The following is a 6,000-nucleotide window of genomic DNA, read 5'->3' on the forward strand; positions in this document are numbered from 1 at the left end:
GTTTATTCAAACATCAACCACCAATGATGAATACAGCAAGCCAAAGTTCAGGTCTGACATTTCAGCAACTGAGTGATCTTCAACCAGTGGACTTTTTACAAGTACCTGTTTCGTTGTTGTTTTGAACTCGTTTCTCAGACTATTTATTCTCATATTGAATGTATGACATTCCATTATTGTCGTTGGGATTTTTCCACTACACAATACCTCAATTTACTGATTCTATATTGTTGTGGTTCTGTGATGCCAACACTCCTCCAAGGCTGAGGCATACAACATATAGCAGACTTGAGGCAGTTATTTCATTCGTATTCGTTTTAGATAGCCCTTCCATGTCTAATTGGTTTATGGGACAAAATGCATTGTGAGGGCTTCTCATCAGGTCTCAATTTCTATCCTTTACCTATTTTATTTACTTTGTTGCACAAACGATCATCTCTTCACACAAGCACACAAGCCACAGCCACATAGTAACAAGAGACAGCTCATGAGCATATGCTGCCAAAACCTCATTCAAATGATGTCCAATTTTTTCCCATTAATCCAATATGGCTATACCATAACATGTAACCTATGACGTCAGAGTAAGCAACAAAATATTCTCCATGTTCAGTCCCTCCTTTGTTTAAAGTTCTGCAACAACTGGACAAGCTTTTGCAGAGAAAGCCATTTTTAAAACGAAAATACATCGATGCAGACACACATACACATACACAGACAGACAGACAGACAGACAGGGGCATTGCAACAGTCTTGCATCCCCTCTGGGGCGAGACTAATAAAGAAAGGTAAGGTGCTGGGGATGGATAGGAATTACATGATGCAGGTGGGCAATCTTGGAGCATGTCACAGAGGGGAAGGATCTGGGGGTGGTTATTGATATAGGGGGAAAGCAGATCGAGCAGTGCCAAGCAGCTGTAGGTAAAGCAAACTGGGTTTTGGGATGTATTCGTATAGTGGACATGTTAAGTGCACAAAATAGGGTGTTGACTTCAAATCATGATGCAAAGGTCCCCTTTGGCATGGAAGTTCCTTATATTAGGGTCATAGAAACAAATTTATCCAAAGACACACGTCATATCTCAATATCCAAGATGGCCACCGTCGACCATTTTGGAAAACATGGCCCAGTCATAGCTCATGAACCGTTTGTCATAGAAACTATTATGACATGTTTTCTAGCTAAATTGAGGTCGCTGAATTCATTTCCGGCATCAGCTATGAATTTCAGATGCATTTCAAGGTGAAATCCCCAAAAAATACAAATTATAACAAATTTTATTGTTTTTCACATACGGAAAATTTGAGGTAATTAGATTATCTATCGCACAATGTCGTAATTACACAAGTTCTTCCTCTTCTCCACTCTTGTCCTGGTACATCCTGCCAGTGTGGGCGCACGAACCTTGACATCTGCAGAGAAGCATACATCGCTGTCTCTGCACGCAGCACTTACAAGGAGCTTCACATTCAGTCTTACACTTGCAAATGGACCACACAGCCTTCTTCCCCATCTCATCTGGATTGAGGATCTCACCAAGATTCGCAACTTGTTGTGTGTCTGACGAGAAGTGCTGGTGAATGCTGATGCATGTTCCATGGAGGGCTGATGTTGCCATCGTAGAGGATGGATTATGGTCAATGTTGTCAAAACCGCCTGTGGTGAAAACGTGTTTAACTACCTGAGGGGGGACCACCACACCAACCTGCTCCCAGTGATCAATGACTGAATTCGCAATATCTGTACTAAGCACTCCCAAACGGTCATACGAGATGCACAACCCTCGCTGATGCAAAGCATCGATTAGAGATTCAAGGCCAGTTTGAAGATGTACTTTCATAGCCATATACAGCGAAGCTGGTGTTTCCCTATCTCTGTTGTTACGTGGAACACTGTCACGTTTCTTGGATCTGCATGCAACTGAGTTGAAGATGATCTGCTGCCCAATTGATGTTGCAACCTTGGACTTCTTAGATCCAGGAGATGGCTGATCGATAGATGGTCCATCAAGAAGCATGTACAGGAATGAACGCAGAGTGGTTGGGATAGATTCAGCTTCAGATGAGGTTGAGAAGGAACCCGTAAAAGCTTGCCGCATTTGAAGATATTCTCGACGGAGGATCTTGGCTGCTTTGTGCAGGGTGAAGACTTCAGTTGATGTCTTGTCTTTCATATCAGTTATAGCTTTGGATAGGTCATCGTCGAAAACAAGAGACCAGCAACGGTTAATCTTTACTGCCTTGATGTCAGGAATCATGCGCTCAATGTCCTCTCTCAGGCGTGTTGTATTGCATTTGATTTGTTTGCTCGCCATTGCTAGCGATCCCCCTGAACCACGGTTATCTTCAGTAAAGTCAAGTAACTCATTGAGAACATGTGCTCGCATCACCTGCATGTTATGGCTATCAGTGATGTCACATCCGACCGTCTCCACTTTCCTATACAGCCGAGTCAGGCACGCACGATGATAGACGGCATTGATAGCGATCAAGTCACCAGCGGACAGTTTAGACAATAGGCGTTTGTCGCCCAACAGCTAAGCACAGTCCTTGATTTTTTTATCCAAGCCAAGTGTAGCAGCTTTTCTGAGCTCTTTCTTGTTGCCCACTTTATCACAAAAGAGACACGGAGTGTCAACTGGTTCGCTCAAAGATGTTGAGGGTGATGTCTGTGTGACTGACCTGGCTGCATGATTTTTTACCGGGCTAAATGACGCTTGTCCTTGATGATTATTCCTGGCTCTCTGCACTTTCTGATTGTCGACAGCATTCCTGCAAGGTTTGTGCCACACTACATGATTAGACATCATCGGCTGCACTATATTCTGAGTATCACTGTCACCAGTATTCTCTACGTATACAAAATCAGGCAGCTCACCTAATTCATTGAGTTCCTGGATATTGTTCACAACCTGTCTGTAAGTGGCTGAAAGTCTTTCAGGATTGTTTCTCAATTTAACAGATGTTGAGGGATCCGAAGTTGGAATTATGAGTCTCGTCTGATTGACATATAAAACATAGGCTCCAGTCCATCGTGGCAGGCGTGCTTTCACGGTTAGGCCAAAAAAAAAAAATGTTGCATTGGCGTAACGGGTCACTGAAAAATAGGGTAGGTCGGTCGGGATCTTTTTTTTTTTTTTTTCCTAATAAATCCCTCCCAAAATCTCCCCCGGCTCGAGTACCACCCTTTTTGTCGGCGGGTTCTGTCCGAAACACTTCCAGGTTTTTGCGATTGCGATCGCAATCAACAAGATACTTGAAAACGATAGCAAAACAACAAAAATAGCAATAAAATAGGGTCGGCAAAATTTTTCGATAGCAAAAAAACAAAAAAAAAACGTCGGGTCGGCGGAATTTTTAGGGTCGGGCGGGTTATGCCAATGCAACATTATTTTTTTTTTGGCCTTATCGGAACTCATTTGGATTAGTCACTTTGAATCTGAAAGTAAAAATTTAAGGTCACATAACATAGATACATTATGTGACTAACTCATGTGTAGTTAAATTCAGCATGAGAAAACGATTTCTGAGTTGGGTCTGACCTAACCATCATATAGTAGACATGTTAAGTCATGTCTCATTCTCATAATTTTTTTTTCTCATACATTTTAGAAAAAAAATGTAACATTTATGTATTTTTGTCTATGATTTGACCTTTAAATCCATCAGGAAGCAAAATTGTCACCGGAAATGAGTTCAGTGACCTCAAGTTAGTTAGAAAACATGTATCATAATAGTTTCTATGACAAACGGTTCATGAGCTCCGACTGGGCCATGTTTTCCAAAATGGTCGACGGCGGCTATCTTGGACTTTGAGATATGACGTGTGTCTTTGGATAAATTTGTTTCTATGACCCTAAGGAACTTCCATGCCAAAAGAGACCTTTGCATCACGATTTGAAGTCAAATGTCACTTAACATGTCCACTAATAGGGGGATAAATTATATCGATCGAGGGAGGTAGTTTTGGCACTGTACAGGAAGTTAGTGAGGCCTAATCTACAGGATGAGTCATAAGTCCCAGGACACGGTTTTAGCTGCTGTTACAAGATTTGGTTGTATGACCAGGGTGAGTCATAAGCCCTAGAAGTAATGACAAATTACAGTTACAACAGTAATACATAATAACAAGAGTTATTATAAAATATTATCGTGATACAACAATTACAATACCTCCTTAGACACCGAGGGCATCCACACGACGTCCGCCGTTGTCATGGCACAAGATAATTTTTCTTCATGTGCGGTGTGAAAACCAATGAAAAATAGCAGGTGTTGCGATGTGGTGCCAAATGCTTCCTGAATGCGTTCTTTCAGTTCTTCAACAGATGTCATGCGGTGTTCTGTAACCTGAGCTTTGACGTACCCCTGCAGAGCATTGTCACAGCAGTATTAATGCATTGCATAACCAAATCTTGTATAAGCAGCTAAAACCATGTCATGGGACTTATGACTCACCCTGTAGAATATTGTGTGTAGATTTGGTCACCACATCTAAGGAAGGACATAGCTGCCATAGAACGAGTGCAGCGTTGAGCAGCTCGATTGATTACTGGGCTAGCTAGACTAAGCTTATGAGGAACGCTTGAAGGAGACAGGACTTTATACACTGGAAAGAAGGTGATTGTGAGGGGATCTGCTCGAGATGTTTAATATAATGAAGGGTGTGGACAAGATAGGCGCAGCGGAATTTTTCAGCAGAGTGGACAGTATAAGGAACAGGGCCGTGTCTTGATGGCAAAGAAGATGAGTTAGGACAGTTTTAAGGTCAGAGTATTTCAGTCGGAGAGTGGTTAATGCTGGAATGGTCTCCCAGGAAAGGTAGTGGCAGCAGAGGGGATGGATAGGTTTAACTTGGATGCATTGGAGATAGTGGGGGTTATGGGGATATTGGTTTGTGTGAATGGTAGGTTATCTTATGTGTAGATGGGTAACAATATTGGAGTTGGTTAGTGCAGGTATGATGAACCGAATGGCTTCCTCCTGCATCAAAGTTCCTTGTTTATCCTTGTGTAACTCTAAACATACACTGCTAATTTAAGTGGTAAACAAGCAAGAGCAAACCCGCTATCCTTTTTCTACTAAGGCAACCAAAACTGAGCACAATGTTCAAATGCAGCCAAACCAGACGTTGTTATTCTACACATGATCGAAGCTCATGTAATATTGAGACAATGGATAAATGGGCCACCGACTGATAGAGGGTTTCTGAGTGAAAAGCTCACATCTCATCTTAAATTATTGCAACACTTTATTTTCTTCTGCCGAATCAGTTGTTTTTTTTAAGAGTGCCAAAGAATAACAGGATTATTATCAACAAGAAATGGCATCATTACCTCCACCACCAAAGGTGGATGGAAGCTATGTTTTCACCGGTCTGTTTGTCTGTCTGTATTTTTGTCTGTCTGTGAGCAGGATATCTCAAAACGTTCAGGACAAATTCGGACGAACTTTGGTGGACAGGTTTATTGCATGACAAGGCCGAATTGAATGGATTTTGGTGAAGAACCGGATCCACATACGTGATTTTTTTTCTTTCACTCTTCATGTGATTCTTCAGCATTGAGAGATGGGGCCAAAAACGATACACAGCACGATATCTCAAAACGTTGTGGACGGATTATGACAAAACTTGGTGGATCAGTTGGGTAGGTGACAAGAACAATAAGATTAGAATTGGATCAAGTTACAGATGTATGTTTCACCTATCAGTGTGACACAAAAAGTAAACTGTTCAGCCTGGGGAAGGCATGTGCTCCATTGAGTGTGGTTGTAATTAATAACCTGTTAAGGTGGAAGGAGGTTATGTTTTCACGCCTGTCTGCCTGTTTGTTACTTGGCGAAATCTTTTTTTTGCCAAGTATGTTGGTCAGTAGAGTTTGTCTCTTTCTGTTTGTCTGTCCATTCGGCACACGATTTTTGGCCACAGTTTTGAAGCAATCATTCTGAATTTTTTTGTGTGTTTGTAGTTGACCAGACAGTACCGCTTAATTTTGGTGA

General features: G+C 41.7%; 1 protein-coding gene across 3 annotated transcripts in view; it reads right to left on the reverse strand.

Moving 5' to 3' along the window:
• Positions 1-6,000, reverse strand: part of LOC147012191 (solute carrier family 22 member 6-B-like) — an 89,831-nt gene that overhangs the window by 66,414 nt on the left and 17,417 nt on the right. The gene's annotated exons all lie outside the window — the stretch shown is intronic.

Source organism: Eptatretus burgeri, chromosome 15 (genome assembly GCF_056783735.1).
Source record: "Eptatretus burgeri isolate ZD-2024b chromosome 15, Ebu_testis_v1, whole genome shotgun sequence".
Lineage (NCBI taxonomy): Eukaryota > Metazoa > Chordata > Myxini > Myxiniformes > Myxinidae > Eptatretus > Eptatretus burgeri.